Source organism: Cupressus sempervirens, chromosome 6, assembly GCF_028749045.1.
Source record: "Cupressus sempervirens isolate cs-2001-9-10 chromosome 6, ASM2874904v1, whole genome shotgun sequence".
Classification (NCBI taxonomy): Eukaryota; Viridiplantae; Streptophyta; class Pinopsida; order Cupressales; family Cupressaceae; genus Cupressus; species Cupressus sempervirens.
In genome coordinates this window covers 485,292,549-485,310,694 of record NC_143123.1, presented here as the reverse complement: position 1 = coordinate 485,310,694, position 18,146 = coordinate 485,292,549, and the positions used below count along the sequence as shown (strand labels likewise).

General features: G+C 35.9%; 1 pseudogene; it reads right to left on the bottom strand.

Annotated features, from left to right (window-relative positions):
- Nucleotides 1–7,472: 7,472 nt before the first annotated feature.
- The window catches only part of LOC149553149 (alpha-amylase-like), a 36,761-nt pseudogene continuing 26,087 nt past the window's right edge, over nt 7,473–18,146 (bottom strand).

Below are 18,146 nucleotides of genomic sequence, written 5' to 3'. Positions count from 1 at the left end.
TTTGAATCACTCATCACTCTTAGCTTTAGGGATCCACAATCCTAGTCTTAGGGATCCACCAATCCAAATCAATCCACCAAGCCTCATCTTTCGAGATCCACAATCCTAGTCCTAGGGATCTTCGAAACCCATCTTCCACCAATCTGACTCTTTGAAATCCTATTGCATCAGCTTTATAATCCCCTCATCCATCTCCCTATCTTGGATTCCTTTTTATAGCGCTCTGCTCCTTCATCCTCCACCTTCCCTAAAGTCTTAAGCTTGCTTCCTCTTCTGCATTTGATTCTCCTTTATCATTCTCCCATAGTGAGAGTTTGAGCTAATTCAGCCCCTTCTCCTTGCCAATCTGAGTTTCCTTGCTCATCCGAGATTCTTGTCCTTTTCAAGAAGCCATTGAGCCTCGCTTTCTCTCCCTGCTACCTTCTTGAGGGGGCATCTCACAGTCCATTCTCTCCTCTTCTGCTCTAGCCTTGGGCATCTTATTTTCTTATCTTTGATGCCATGCCACTTGCGGCATCACATCAAAGAGGGGCAAAATGTAGACACCTAAAAACCTTTAAAAAATAAAGTATTTTTATTTTCTGAAAAAGTCCTGATGACAACATCATTTATTAATTAATTAATTATTTAATTAATTAATTAATTTTTATGCCATTAAGTCCCTTTATCTTAATTAAAAATATTTAATTAAGGAATCCCTCCCAAAAATGTTTAAATCTTATTTAAACATTATTTCCTTATTTATTAATTATTTAATTAATAAATTGACCAAAAAACCCAAAATAAATAAATAAATAAAATTTTGCCCAAAACTTGGCCAATTTTCTTAAGACCACTAACCTCTTCCAAAATCTTCTAATCCTTCTTTAATTTTGATTAAAGGCTAATCTCATCATTTCCTACCCCTAATCCCAACTCAAAATATTTAATCAAGATTAAATATTAATCCTCATGTTTATTAAAAATATTTTAATAAATATCTCCTCAACTCAAACTCTTGAAATAAATAAAACTTTATTTATTTCATAAAATCTTATCCTAGGAAGTTCTAGACTCTTCTAGAAAGTCTTCATCCTCATCCAAAGCCTAGACTCTTCTAGAAGATGTCTTTAACCCTAATCCTAATCCCCTCCTAACCTTGTCACATTCCCTAAACATGGGTTAAGACTTGCTAACTCAAGCCAAAAGTTAACAAATATCTCCTCCTTCACCCACCCTCATTAATTGCAATCCACTTGCCATCCACTTGCCTAGTCCTAAGCCATCTCTAACCCTTCCTGTAATCATTTTTACAACCCTAAGCAAGCTTAAAACCTCCCTAAACTCTCAAATTCGAATTTCATGGTATCTCTCACAAATATCTTCAACCACAAAAATTTATAAAGCCCACAAAGTCATAAATGTTCTTACAAAGCACTTATGAAGGGTCTTTATGAAGATTTTATCCCTTGAGCCTCCTTTGTTGACTCATCCTTCCCCTTTCCTCCATCCTCTCACCATGTGACATGTGTCACTCTTTGATTGGTTGTAAGGAAGCACAATCCATGTGCTCTCCTCTCATGCAATCTAAGCCCTCCATGAGCTTTTTCCCATCCTTGCATCTTAGCCCTCAATCCCTCAAGCCTCTTGCCTATAAATTGCATCCTTCCCCTTTGCAAAATAACACAATCCATGAAGTAAAGTCATAATGCCATTTTGAGAAGCCATTTTACATCAAAACCATACACTCACACCCAAATTCCAACTCCATTTGAAGCCCTTTTTGAAGCATAGGCTTGAGCATACATCCTATCTGTTTAGAAAAAGCCACTCAACAAGAGAGCTTCTTATTGAGAGAGTCCATTAATGGCTCATATTCTCAATTGAGAGTTCATCTTAGTCTATCTTGAAGTTTATGAATTTTGTTTAGTTTGTAGAAGCTTTATTTAAATTTGGTTTCTATTAGCATACTAACATTGCTCATATACAGGCCCTACCTGTTCATTATCCTCCATGTGTTAGGTGGTATCAAAGATTCAGGTTCATCCTTGTGGAGATTGGATCGTGTAGAACCCTAAGTGGTAGATTTGAGGATTTGACTTATAAATTGTAGAGGGTTGCGATCTTGTAGGAACTTGATTATAAAGATGGTTCAAGGAAGAGGAAATGTTGATAATGCCATATTAGATACATTGAGACAAATTTTAGCCATATTAGATGTTGTGGAAATAGCCTAAAGGAGAGGAGCATGTCTTGATGATATGAGTGATGATGAAGCAATAGCACCAAACCCTAATCCATGACCTAAGGAAGATCAAGATGAGGAAAGATTGTTGAGAGTATAGACTAGGACACATTCAAATCTTGTTGTAGAAGTTGTTCCTTATGATGGAAAATTGGACACCAATTTTGTGTTGGATTGGATCTTTGATATGGAGAAGTTCTGAGTTTGAGAACACTCCTAATAATAGGAAGGTGAAAATTGCAATTACTAGCTTGAAAGGTCATTTCTCACTGTGGTGGGAGCATTTGCAAAGTGATAGACAAAGGAGAGGAAAGGAGAAGATCATGACTTGGCTGAAAATGGTGAACGAGGTGAAGAAGAAGTTCTTTCCTTCTGATTACCAAGTTAGTTTATTGAGAAAAATGCAAAATCTGAGGAATTCTATAGATTGGACATTAGATCTGGACATGTGGATGATGATGTTGAGAAAGTTGCAAGGTATCTAAATGGATTGAGATCTAGAATTCAAGATGAAATAAGTTTTATAAATTTGGAAAGTGTGGAAGAAGCATATCAATGTGCCTTGAAAAATGAGGAGATCTTGACAAAGAAGCATGAACAAAGACAAAGAGGTAGAGGTGGTAGATTCCAGAGAGGCAGAGGTAGATCTCATGGAGAAGGTGGTAGATTTGACAATTTTGTGCAAGATAAGGGAAAATGTGAATGGAAAAGTGATGAAAAAGGCAAGACCAAATGGAAAAGTGGTAATTTTTACCAAGGAATAGGTAATTCTTATTCTAGAGGTGGTTGTCGTGGTAATTGTTTTAGATGTGGCAAAGAATGGCATAGATCCTTTGAGTGTAGATCCTCTGAGAATGAACAAGGTAATAGAAATATTGTAATTCAAGGAGACATTGAGGGTTCACCAAGTGGATCTAAGGTTGGAGAAAATCTAATGGTGAGAAGAACTTTGTGTAATAAGGGAGTTGATAAAGAACCTATTCTAAGGAGAAGCCTTTTCAAGAGTAGATGTAAGATGGCTGGAAAATGCTACAAGGTGATCATTGATAGTGGAAGTTCAAAAAATTTGGCATCAAAGGAGTTGGTTACAAAGTTACAGTTGCAAAGGTTGAAGCATCCTAAACCCTATCATGTTTCATGGATCAAGGATGAGCATAAGATATTGGTAAGTGAACAATGTATTGTGAAGTTCAAGATTGGACATTATTTTGATGAAGTTCTATGTGATATTATGCCTATGGATTGTTGTCATTTTTTTTGGGTAGACCTTGGAAACATGATAGATATGTTGTGCATGATGGAAGATTGAATCAATATACTCTTTGGGTGAATGGGAGAAAGCAAATTGAAAGTCTAGATGAGGTTAATTGTACTACTATAAGAATTTGCATGGTTAATGGAAAGAAATTTGAAAAGGAAATGAAGAAGAATCAAATCCTTTTTTTTATAATTCATAGGAGACCGAGTTATGCTAGTCATAACTGAGTGACAAAAAATAATGCTGACTGAGTGACATGCAATAATGGTAATTGAGTGATAGATAGTGGCAACCGAGTGACAATAGAAGCTAGTAGCATTAACTAAGTGCCAGTAGAAATTGCAAGTTTGTGGAATGAGTATAAAGATATTTTTGTAAAGGATATACATGATGGTTTACCACCAATAAGAAGTATAAGTCATTGTATGGACCTTATTCTTGGAGCTAGTTTTTCGAATAAAACACCATATAGATTGACACATACAAAGAATGAAGAACTTAATAAACAAGTGCATGAGTTGTTGCAGAAAGGTTTAATCAGAGAAAGTTTGAATCCATGTGATGTGCCTATTGTATTAGCACCTAAGAAGAATGGAGAATGGAGAATGTTTATTGATTATAGAGCTATTAACAAGATCATAATGAAATATAGATTTTCTATGCCAAGGATGGATGACATAATGGATTATTTGAGTGGAGCATAGTATTTTACCAAGATTGATTTGGAGAGTGGTTATCATCAGATCAAAATTAGAGAAGGTGGTGAATAGAAGACTACTTTCAAGACAAAAGATGGTTTGTATGAATGGTTGGTAATGTCTTTTGGTTTGACTAATGCACTTGGTACTTTCACAAGGTTGATGAATGGAGTTCTCAAGAGATTTTTGGGTAAGTTTGTGATTGTTTACTTGGATGATATTATGATATTCAGTAAGACTAAGGAAGAACATATTAAACATGTTAGACAAGTATTGTAGAGATTGAAAGAGGAGAAGTTGATGATTAACTTGAAAAAGTGCTTATTAATGCGAGAGGAGATTATGTATTTGGGATTTTTGATTTTAGTTGATGGTTTGAGAATGGATCTTAAGAAGGTTAAAGCAATTTTGGAATGGTCCACACCTAAGAATGTGGGTGAGGTAAGATCATTTAATAGTTTGGCTAGTTTCTACGAAAAGTTTATAAAGAATTTTAGTTCTATTTGTAATTCTACGACAGAGACAATGAGAGGAGATGAAAATGATTTCAAGTGGACATGTGGAGCTGATAAGAGTTTTGAGACTTTGAAACTTTGAAACAAAAGGTTTTTGAGTTACTTGTATTGGCTTTTCCTAATTTCAATAGGGTACTTCAAGCTGAATGTGATGCAAGTGGCAGTGCAATAGGAGCTATGTTGAGTCAAGAAAATAAACCTATTGCTTTCTTTAGTGAGAAGTTGAATGTTGCTAAAAGGAAGTATTATTTGTATGATCAAGAATTTTATGCTATTGTTCAAGCCTTGAAGAAGTGGAGACATTATTTGGTTCTTAAAGATTTTGTGTTGTATATTGATCATAAAGCTTTACAATACTTGGGAAGTCAACATAATTTGAATCATAGACATATAAAGTAGGTTGAATACTTGTAGAGTTTCACATTTGTAATCAAGCATAAAAGTGGAGTTACTAACTAAGTTGTTGATGCATTGATCAGAAGATGTTCTTTGTTGACCGAGATGAAGGTTGAAGTTCTTGGTTTTGATGAAATGAAAAAGTTGTATGACACTAACCCTGATTTTTCTAAGGTGGAGAGAGTACAGAGCACCAAATCTATTAGATCACATGAGTAAGTATGATGAGTATTTCAATCAAGAAGGTATGTTATTCAAAGCAATTCAGTTGTGTATACCAAGAAGTGTTATGTGAGTTAATTTGATTAAGGAAAAACATTGTGGTGGATTAGCTAGACATTTTGGAATTGATAAGGCATTGAGTTTATTGAAGGATAAGTATTATTTGCCACAAATGTATAAGGATGTTCAGAAGTTTGTAAGAAGTTGTGGAGTTTGTCAAGTTGCAAAAGGAGTAAGTTAGAATACTGGATTGTATACACCTACTTCTAGTCTTGAGAAACCTTGGAGTGACATCAGTATGGATTTTGCTTTTGGATTACCTAAGACAAAAAAAAGGGTATGATTCCATATTCATTTTTGTAGATAGATTATCTAAGATAACTCATTTCATACCATGTAAGAAGGCATTAGATGTTGAGCATGTTGCTAAGATTTTCTTCAAAGAGATTGTTAGATTGCATGGATTACCAAGAAGTATTATTTTTTATAGAGACAAAAAGTTTGTTGGTTATTTTTGGAGGATTTTGTGGAAGAAAATGGGTACTGAGTTAAGATTTAGTTCTACATTCCATCCACAAATAGATGGACAAATAGAGGTTGTGAATAGAAGCTTGGGTAATTTCCTGAGAGGTTTAGTTAGAGACAAACCAAGTAATTGGGCGTTGGTATTGGCACAAGTTGAGTTTGCATATAATAATTTTGTGAATAGGAGTACAAGGAAAACACCTTTTGAGATTGTTACTGGAATGTAGCCTAGAGGAATATTAGATTTGAGGGATGTTGCTAGTGAAGAGAAAAAAAGTGTTGAAGGAGAAGAATTTGTTGGTTTTATGAAGTCTCTACATGAGGAAGTGAAGTTGAAGTTGGAACAAAATAATCAGAAGTACAAGGAGAATGTTGATAAGTCTAGAAGAAATCATGTTTTTGAAGTTGGTGATGAGGTAATGGTTCATTTGAAGAAAGGTAGATTTCCTATTGGAACATGCAATAAGTTGAAGATGAAGTAGTTTGGACATTGTAAAACCTTAAGGAAGTTTGATAGTGAAAATGCTTATGAAGTTGAGTTACCTAATGATATGGATATATCTCCTATATTCAATATTGCTGATTTGTATAATATCATGAGTCAGATGATGAAATTGTTGTATCAGATGATTATCCTAAGAAGCAGATTGAAGAGGTTGAACATGTATTGGATTAGAGAGTTAGTAAGAGCACAAGAGAAAAATATTACTATGAGTATTTGATGAAGTGGTAGAATAGACCAGTTGAAGATACTACATGGATTTCTCAATTTGAGTTGGATTCAACTCAAGTTGTGATACTTGCATGATTAAGGAGAATCATTTCTTTCAACCTTGGCTGTTTGGTGTAGGAGCATCCTGGGTTGCCTTATAATCCTACACTTTTTTTCATTCTGGCACTTTAACCAAGTTTCGGCTATGTTGACTAAGCTCTCTAGTATTAACCGAGTTCATATGTGTGTGCCAAGTTGCAGTCCTGATTGAGTTCTTTCTGAGCTTGTTGAGTTGTAGTCTTTAGCAAGATGATAAGTGTTGACCAAGTTCCTTCAAGGTTAACTAGGTTGTTCAGAGTTGACTGAGTGTTCCTTCATGCGCTAAGTGAATGATCTAAATTATTTTAACAATTCAGAGGACAATACCAAAGGAAGAAATAATGGTATTGTAAACACATAATAAACAATATCAAGAAACCAATTTATTCATAAAATAAAATTTCATACAATTATGGACAATCTTGTAAGTGAGATGTATACCTACAAATCAATCCAGTTTGGACAAACTCGTGGAGGAGTTGTGTGTCCCAACTCATAAAAATTGGGCTATCTTGTGAATGAGATGTATGCCCATGAACTTTATAGGAGTTGGGAAATCCCGTGGTTGAGATGTATGCCCATGAACTCTGTATATAAGATCTAATACAAATTGGAAATCTTAGCAAACAAGTTTCTCTACATATCATTCTCCTTATTGAATTCGACTTCATCCTCTTTATAGATCTTCATGGAAGTTTAAAGGTCACTCCATTCTCATTAGAAATTGAATGGACAAATAAAAATTGAAAAGTCATTACAATTGATAAGAGACCATAACTAGTTAAAATAATATGCCAATTTAATTATGATCATTCCTTCTTCCTTATGAGGCAATGGGCCCCATTGCCCCATCATCTCCCAATATGTTGGGCACTCCAGGATGAGTGAGAAAGTAAGCATATCCCTACAAAAATTTATCAAAGGAAAGGGCCACAAATGCTACATAGATCTAGTATCACGGTTATCAATGAAGGTAATAGCCTTTTCCGAGAGAATGTCAATCAAGCTAGAGGGTTTTCCATTAGAGTCTCTCATGTTCCAAAGCTCGTTATACTACATAGCTTGCTAAAGAATTCCCTTGGTGGTGAAATCAAAGGCGAAAGAAGCATCGCCTATGGAGTGTACTCAATCAACAAGTCTCTATCGGTGAGCATCCTCTTGCCCTAAATAAAGTGTCTCCCATAATTCTCCCATGGTGAATGTTGGGTTAGTGTTTTTCATGTAGAGGCCTAGTAGATTTTCAGTGTAGCCTTTGACGAAGTCGAATTGCCAGTCGTTGAAGTTGATATCGAATTTGAACCAATTCTCCGGTCAGAGAACTCAGAATGAATTTTTGGGTTTGCATGATCCACATCTAGAGCTGGCATATAATCCTCTCCCTTGTCTAAATTGCCAGTTCTACATGGGTAAGGTTGATATCTTGGTGAAATGGCCCATCCATTTTAATCTAGGGCACTTTCCTTTGTACCACCCTTGAAAATACACTAGTACCACTTTTGTTCTGCTTTGACCCTGCTTTGTGGTTCATTACTATGTCACGTACACACCATACTTTATGGTTGTGAAACTCATGTATTGCTTGCTTCAGCTGATTTTTCATTCCATACATTGAGGGGTCCAGGTCATAAAGCTTTCTTGGTAGATAGCCTTCAGATGAGACAAATTGACTTGGGGGAGGAGACTAAACTTGAAAACTATAGCTAGAAGAGCAACCTAAACCTAGCTCTAATACCACTGATCTAAATTATTTTAACAATTTAGAGGACAATACCAAAGGAAGAATTAGACAAACTCGTGGACAAGTTATGTGTCCCAACTCATAAAAATTGGGTTATCCCATGAATGAGATGTATGCCCATGAACTTTATAGGAGTTGAGCAATCTCGTGGTTGAGATGTCTACCCATGAACTTCATATATAACATCTAATACAAGTTGGCAATCTCAGCCAATGAGTTGTCTCTGCATATCATTCTCCTTGTTGAATTCGACTTGGTCCTCTTTATAGATCTTCATGGAAGTTTAAAGGTCACTCCATTCTCATTAGAAATTGAATGGACAAATAAAAATTGAAAAGTCATTACAATTGATAAGAGACCATAATTAATTAAAATAATATGCTAGTTTGATTCTGATTAGTGAACCTGTTGTTTGTTGATGTTCAAGTCCTTCTTTGATCGAGTTGTCTATGTTTTGGTTCTTCGTTTGAGTCAAATCTTGTATTTAATTTGGATCATGAATTTAATGATAGAATCTTGTTTAGGGATGAGTGCTGACCATTTTGAGGTCGGCCTTTCTTTTTGTAATGGTCTAGAATCTTCTGTAAGTCATTTTGGCAAGTCTAAGTAGAGGTATTTGGTTTAGTCTAGGGGTAGAACTTAGGAGGAAAAGGGATTTAGAGAGTTTAGAGCAGATTTTACAAATTTATTGTAGATCTTGAAGTTGAATTTGTTGGAATAATCAAATGGGAAGAATACTTCTGAGAGGGAGGGGTGAATCAGAAGTATCACAATTTAACCTTAAAAAATTTTAACTAAAAATAAACTTCATGCATGTAAACATATCACACAGCCATAAAGTAAACACATGCATCACAACACATAACACCAAATTTGGTAACCCAAAAACCCTCCAAAATGAGAAGGTAAAACTGGGGTGGGGATGATACCCACAAAATCACTGCAACAATAATGTTTGACCACTTATGATGGTCTACCCTATTAAAGGCTTTTACACTATATCAATAGTGACCTATCTAAAGGATTTATAAACAATTTACATGAAGTGTCACCCTATTAAATGATTTTATCCCCTTTTCAAAGGATCTACAACCTAGCTATTAAGCTAACCTATCAACATAAGATTTTCCTTCTAATACAATTTCTAGAGAGTATTAGACTAATAAACCTGATAGCTTACAATCCTTGATTGTTGAATTCAGGCACTTGATCTGCTCTCTCTAATCTTGATCCTCTGAGATCTGATATCTATTCGTAACCCTTGCTCTATTCTGATCAACTAGATATTGCAATGTTTCTCTGTTCCTCTAAGTCTTTTCACACATCCCTCTGAATTTCGCTATAGTTTTCCCTTACACTGCTCTCATACAATGGGGTTTTGTCCTCCTTTTAAATATTTTGAAGACTTAGGGTTAGGTATGGATCTACAATCCATATTAAATCTTTAATTCTCGCTTATTCCTTGCACTTTTCTTATTTGTTGCATGCCTTCTCCATTTTTCTTATTGTCTACATGCTAATTGCATAGGTAAATGAAAAGATTCGATCTTATCTTTTAATGTCTTTATGATTCATCCAAAAATGGTTTACATCTGAGTTTGTGAAGGCACAAACTCATATGTTGATTCTGTGTTACTTGGCACATATGGATTACTGGTGCTCAGCACATGTATGATTCTAGTTTGCTTGGCACCTATAGAATTCTAGCTTGCTCGGCATCAAGTGTGACTCGGCACATATAGATCACTCGGCTCATATGGTTCACTCATCACCTAAAGTCACTCGGCACCTATATCACGCTTGGCACTTGATCTTCACTCGGCACTTGTATCATGCTCAGCACCTGAAGATCACTTGGCACCTGTTGGAATTCTGACTTGGCACAGACTATGGCTTGGCATATATAGTGTACTCAGCTTCTATATGAAAATTGGTTAAGTGTGCTGAAACTCAATTGTCAAAACCAATCTGAGACCAACAATCTCCCCCTTTGACATGAGTGTCAAAAACACTTAACTAAGCATTATGCTTGATCTCATGAGTACATTATTCAATTTTTTCAGCATATATACAAAATTTCAAAAAACCTGTTCAAAATTTTGTAAAGAGCTATATACCTCAAAATTCTTATAACTCCCCCTGAGCTGATGTGCCATTTCCATTCTTGTAATCAAAATTCTTGTGCTGAATTTGTCTCATGCTGATGTATCTAATACTCTTTGCCTTTTTACTATTTCTATTTCCTGTGCCTGCTTGCTGACCTATTCTGTCTATTCTAGTTTCACTTGTTCTGCACTTGCAAATTTTTATTCATATCTCTCCCCCTTTTTTGCTACCATAAGATATATACAATATTTCCCCCTTTATTCTCCAAAAGAATGAAAGAATGTAATTACTTAGTATTCTCCCCCTTAGTTATTAATTTCAATTTGTATTCATATCTCCCCCTTTATTATATCTCCCCCTTTTTTATACTTATGCCAAAGGGTGCTAAGGGTTAAGACCATATTTCACCAAAAAATGTATTGTTTACCTCCATAATCATCTTGAGAGCTACATCCCAATTCTCCAAAGCAATGTCCAATGATTTATGCTAGATGGAAGTCTCTGTAGCAAGATGTACAAGTCCATTTGAAGTAGAAAGATTAGGATCTTTCATTAAAATAGTCTCTGCATAGGCTTTTTCTTTATGGAGTACTTCCAAATGTGGGGTAATGGAAGATTGTATCTGCATTAGTTTGGCCTTGATATTGGCCTCTTCAGTTATTAGTGTAGCTAATTCTTTTTGTATTTGAAGCGTTTGGACAAAATGCTTCTCACTCTGAGCTGGATCTTTTGTTAGTTGCATGCTAGAAATCTTTAGATTTCGCTCCAAGCTCAGTATTCTATGGCTTGTCTCTTGTGTGAAATAGGAAAAATCACACAACTTTTTGTACAATGAGAATACATTCTCAAGTATAGTTTTTACCTTTTCAATCTTTTTAGCCAATTCAACATGGGATAGTGTTATTTCACTGACTATTTTCTCATTGAATTTTCCTTGGAATTTCTTCTTAGGCCATTCCATAAGTTTTGCATTGGTTTCTTGGTCTTCATTGGTCACCTATTCTACAAGTTCTGACAATTGTTCCATTATTGGCTTGGTCTCACTAGGTGAGTACAAGCTGAAGGCATCCAAAAAGATGTCCTTGATCTCATGTAATGCTTGCTTTTGTTTATACTCTTTCTTGAGTATTTCTTGCCTCTTTCTCCTGTTCAAGGCTTCCTGCATCTCAGTAATTTGCTCATTGTTTATTGTTTTTGAGTCATAACTAGGTATGACTATCTCTTCATCTAACTCAGGGTCTCCATAGTGAAGTACCCTTGTCACCTTTGTCAAGCTCGAGCTTGGTACAAATATTTTCAATGGCATTGCATCAGTGCTCGGCTTCTATTGAGGAGTCCTTGAGGTAGGCAAGTTTACCAATGTTTGTATTGCCTCTTGCTCCTTAGGGATTTTCTCTACTTCTTTCTCCTCTTTTTTGCTACCTTGGTCAATTATGACAATCTAAGGAGGTGCACCTAGAGTCTGTGCTGCAGGAACATCTTGTCTTGTTGATTTTTTTGTAGACTCCTTGGCAATAGTTGTCATCCTTGTTGTAGAGTCAACCTTAGCAATTTTGTCTAGTACCTCTTGCTCTTTAGGTTGATTTGTGGGAGGTTGTGTTGATTGTTCTTGAGTAGTTTTCTTCTCCCTTGTTATTGTTGCTATAGCTTTTTGTAGCTCATCAACACTTACCAATACTGGATCTGTGCATAGTTGTGGTTGTAGTGTTGATTGGTGAAGGATCTTCTTGAGATCCTCTACAGGTAAAGGATTGACGTTTTGAGTAGAAGTGTTAGGAACATCCTTTACAATAACTATAATTGCAGGTACTATGTGTGGAGTACTAGGAGGTGGCAATTGTGTGTCTTCCACACCCTGTTCTTCTTGTTGCTCATCAGTTGTTGCCATTTCATCTTGTTTCTCTGTCTCCTCCTCTTCATCTTTTTCTTTCTCCTTTTCCTCTTGCTTCTCTTCTTCTCCTTTTTCTTCTTTTGGTTTCTCTTCCTTCTCCTTCTCACTGGCCTCAGCCTTATTTGCTTCTGCATTATCATCTTTTTCAATGTTTTATCCCTCAAAGGGATCTTCTTCTCCATCCTTGATAGTAGTCAAGCCATATATCAATTTCCACATTCTTATTGATTTCTGGACAACATCTTCTACTTTATTCTGCAAGATGTTATTGGCTCTATACTTTGGTGCAAACTTGCTTCCATGTTTCTTGTTTGCCTTAGTTATTTGGCCTTTGCTCAATTCTAGCATCACTTGTGCTAATGTGGATTCTCTTATTTCCTTTTCCATCTTTAAACAATAATGCCACTTATTTTCAACAATTTCATATAAGTCTTTAGGCATTGTATTATCCAATTCAAGAGGAGTGTTCTTGAATTCTACCATCATGGCATATACTGATTCCTCTACTTTATTCTGATCGTCTCTACTTAATTTCTTAAAATCAACATTTTTTAGACTAGAAAAATCTACATTCTTTCTAACATTATCACATATTTTATCAATGTTAGACTTAGGAGCATGGCTTACCACTCTGAATTGGCTGGTGTCTTCTGATTTTGTCCTTTCTTCATCATCAGATTCTAGTTGTGCTACATATTTCCTCCTTTGATTCTTTTGCATTGGACCAGTCTCCTCAATAGCTTTCTTCTTTTCTCTATCTTGTTCCTTTGCCTTTTGATTTGACCCCCTTGTGGTAGCTCTTGTCACTAGTATAGTTGGCTTTGCTTGAGTTGTCTTTGTAGCCTTCTTGGCTTTGGGTTGGGTTGTAGGCTGAGTTTTGGCTTTTCTTTTCTTGAGCTCAGCTTGAGGTGGTGCTTCCTTAGCTTCTTCTTCCTCTACACCTTTATTTTCTTTATCCTCACTTAAGCCTTGAGTTATTTCCAATGGACCTTGCCCCTGTTCATCTTCTTTACTCTCATATCTTCTTCTTCTTCCTCCTCTTCAGTAGCCCCTTCAATTCCTTCTCCAATTTTATTCTTTAATTTCTTCACTAGTTTATCTTTCTTCTTTATGGTGGAGGTAATCTTGAGCTCCATATCAACCTTGGATCATACTACATCATATGTCCCAAAATGGGGTGCCTCCTTATCAATCTCTTATGCAAGCAATGTTGTGATTGCTGCTGACGCTTCATCAATGTTTAGCTCATATCCTAGAGGTTTGGGCCATCTAGTTCTTGGAATTGTTGCTTGGATATAAGTATTATCAATATCAACTAAGAAGCAAATATCATTGATGTGCTATTCTACTAAGGAAACTGGTATCCTCAGTCTTTGGTTCATGGATTTCTTGAAATCCTCAAAATAACTTGTCATTTGGGCTTCAAAGTTGTCACCCATTTTCTCAATATACTCATTAATTTGTGTAATGGCTGACTTGTTTGAGTTCTCGTTCACTTTACCAATTAAGGGAAATTCTTCCAAAACATAGAAAAATATGCAAACAAGAACTGATCCAAACTTACATTGAGCACCTTTAGATCTTTTTATTGCTCCCAAATTCTCCATGATTTGTTGTAACAACAACTCTGCTAGATCATATGTATGATCTTTCTTGACAAGTATATAAGCCACATCCATAGCAATACATGGTACACTAGATAAAACTTATGAGATATGATTCTTATAGCAAAGTCCAGAAGGGGATCTGTGATTGTATCAATGGTCATGCCCCTCTTTTTCCATTTAGCCCCGGTGTTCTTTTCAATGGCTTCCTTAGAATCACTATGCAAGGTCTTGTGTTGATCTAGGGTTGGAAAACCTCTAACCCTATGCACGATTCTCTTTATTATCTTCATTAGTCCTCCTTCTAACCACAAACAACCATTATGTTTTCTGCTACGAACAATTCTGATCCACTCAATTTTGAAAATTGTGGGAAAAACTAGGGTGTTGGTTAAACCCTTCTTCTCAACTATTTGGAATTCTTCCTTAAGCACTCGATTTTCACACAGTTTATCACATGTGTGAAATATCTCCAAGTCTCCTATTGCACCTATCTTGCAATTGTAACACTTCCTCACATCCTGCACCATCACAACTTTGGGCGAAATCATAGATAATGTACTGCCAAAGTCATTTTTATAGGCAACTTCTGGAATTGGTCTAAAATCTAGTTGTTTGACCTCATTGCTAACTAATTGAACCTCAAAACCTTCCTTTTCCTTAGGGTTTTTAGAACTAGAAGCCATTTTGTAAATCTAGGGTTTCAAAAGGTTTCAAAATTTAAAACTGTGCAACTCGGCACTTGAAGAATATCATAGATCGATGAAATCTGTGCTTGATCTATGTTGAAATCCATGCAAAAGGCTTCAATGTTGTTCATCAATCACTTTTGCATTCTTCTCATTCCTGCTCTGCTTTAGAATGATGAGAAATGATCAAAAATTTGACCTTATACTCTTTCTAAACCTAGCATTAAATGCTTAGTGCATATAGTTGTACACTCAGCTCCTCAAGATTTCAACATAACTTGGCTTCCATTGGTTTTCCTTTACTCAACTTGAACTAGATTTACTCTTCACTTGGCTTCCATTGAAATTTTCCAACTCGACATCATCTATCAACTCGGTCACAATTGACTACTCAACATGTACTAACATTTACTCAACATCTAAGGACAACTTGGCAACACTGGTGAAAACCTTGAATTTTAACTTTTGCACCTCTAATCATGCTGATTTCTTCTTTGGAGTGCTTGTTTGTCTTGGGACTGATGTATGATGTAGCTTTGTATATCAGTCTCATCCACCTATCGATGCTTAATTAGATGAAGTGTGGCCACTTGACCTATTAGGTGAAGTGATCCCTTCATTTGATGAGGTGCATTCATCTTTCTTCTTCCAAGTCTTGTTCATTTGTCCTCTGATGTGATCAACATCTACCTTCTCTTTTCCTTTGTTGACTTCTAACTTGGGTGCGTTTGACTTTGTTGGGCAATTCCTGCTGATATGACCAGTCTTCAAACAACTGAAACATGTGGTTTGACTTAGCCACCTATTGTAGTTCCCTCTAAAATGTGTCCTTATGCAATTTTCATGAATGTGTCCATATTCCTTATAGTAGTGACAGCTATACCTGGTGTTATAGTCCCAATTGTAGTGATGACCATGGCTACCTTCTCTTGTTGCTTGATTTGATGTCCACATAGGCTTTGATTTGCACTCAAAAGCTCTATGTCCATACTTCTTGCAATTGTAGCAATGACCTTCAAATTTTGGTGTCCTAATAGTCCTAGTCCTGCATTCATGTGCTTGATGTCCTTGCTTTTTGCACTTGTGATAGTAACTTGTATTCTTAGGCTTATCATGTTGATGGGCATTCTTGCTCCTGCATATATTAGAAGTATGTACCTTTTTAACACATAAATGACAAGTGGGTTTAGTGTTCTTACCTTTGTTACTCCTTTCTTCTATAGTCTTGGAAGACTCTCCATGTTCAATGCTGGTGTAACAAAGTCCTAAAGTATCATTGCTAGCCCTTGGTGATTTCAATAGCTGCTCAAAGTACTTGATAGCCTCATTGAGTTTGTTGAAATTTGTTGCAACTTCCTTCTCTCTTTTCAAGTCATTTTGTAGTTGTTCATTATGTATCTTTAGTGTAGAGATCTCAATGTCTTTCATATTCAGCTCATGATGTGCATTCATTATCTGGCTTAGGGTGTCTAGCTGCATGTTTGAGATTCTTTCAAACTCAATTGTCTTTTCTTCTAGTCTATTGGTAAGATTTATCTTGTCATCTTCTATCATCGCCTTGTCTTCAATGGCTCTTTTCTTCTGTTCAATTACTTCAGAAAGCATCATGGCTTGTGATTCTTGTTCAAGCTTGAGTATTCTGATTTCTTCTGCTTAAGCTTTGTTCTTCTCCATCAATTCTACTATTGCTATATCAAACTCTTTGGAATCTCCATTGGCAAACACTTTTGTGGTATCAATCTCCTTGTAGTGTGTGTCATTTTCAACTATGGCTATATCCTTCCTTCTTTTCAAGGATTTTCTCAATTCTTCTCTGGCTTCCTCCAAGTTGTGTAGAGCGAGGTGCACATTGATCACCTGATTCTCTATAATCTTCCCAAGTTTGAAGACTTCCATCTTTAGATCTTTTCTCTAAGTTGTTAGGCTTCTCCTTGTGAGAACCGAGCTTTGATACCAATTGTTGAAATAATCAAATGGGAAGAATACTTCTGAGAGGGGGGGGTGAATCAGAAGTAGCACAATTTAATGTTAAAAACTTTTAACTGAAAATAAACTTCATGCATGTAAACATATCACACGACCATAAAGTAAACACATGCATCACAACACATAACACCAAATTTGGTAACCCAAAAACCCTCCAAAATGAGAAGGTAAAACTGGGGTGGGGATGATACCCACAAAATCACTACAGCAATAATGTTTGACCACTTCTAATGGTTTTCCCTGTTAAAGGCTTTTACATTGTATTAATAGTGACTTGTCTAAAGGATTTACAAACACTTTACATGAAGTGTCACCCTGTTAAAGGATTTTATCACCTTTTCAAAGGATCTACAACCTAGCTGTTAAGCTAACCTATCAACATAGGATTTTCCTTCTAATACAATTGTTAGAGAGTATTAGACTAATAAACCTAATAGCTTACAATACTTGATTGCTAAATTCAGACACTTGATCTGCTCTCTCTGATCTTGATCCTTTGAGATGTAATATCTGTTCATAACCCTTGCTCTATTCTGATCAACTAGATACTGCAATGTTGCTCTATTCCTCTAAGTCTTTTCACACTTCCCTCTGAATTTTGCTATAGTTTTCCCTTACACTTCTCTCACGCACTCATACAATGGGGTTTTGTCCTCCTTTTAAATATTTTGAAGACTTAGGGTTAGGTATGGATCTACAATCCATATTAAATCTTTAATTCCCAGTCATTCCTTTCACTTTTCTTATTTGTTTCATGCCTTCTCCATTTTTCTTATTGGTTGCATGTCGATTGCATAGTTAAATGAAAATATTCAATCTTATCTTTTAATTCCTTCGCGATTCATCCAAAAATGATTTACATCTGAATTTGTGAAGGCGCAAACTCGTATGTTGATTCTATGTTACTTGACATTGTATATACTAATATGTTAGCAAGAAATACTAATCTATTAAGAGAACAAAGCATTAACTAACAAAACTAATATAACATATAAGAGAGACTAAAGATAAATTCCTAATTAGGAATGTGAGCCAAATGAATGGACTCTCCCAATAGGAATTAGCTCTTTGCTTGGTAGATGAGTCGATGTAAATGATTGGTATGTATGCTCAAGGCTTCTCAAAACTATGCTTCAATGGAGATGGAAAATGGTAAATTGGTAGCTTTGTGAGCTCTCAATTTGGCATTATAAGGGTATGGTAAAAGGCTTTGTTTCTCAAACTAGCATTATAACTTTGGCTTAAAAGTTGTGATGAAATGGCTTGGGAGGGGATTCAATTTATAGGAAAAAGGCTTGAGGGATGGAGGGATAGGATGTAAGGAGAGATGAAAGCTTAAGGAGGGCTAGGATGCACTCAAAAGGGAGCACATGGATTGTGCTTGTTTAGCACCAATCAGGGAGTGACACATGTCACAAGGTGAGTGGATGGAAGGAAGGGCAAGGATGAGTCAACAAAGGAGGCTCAAGGGATAATATCTTCA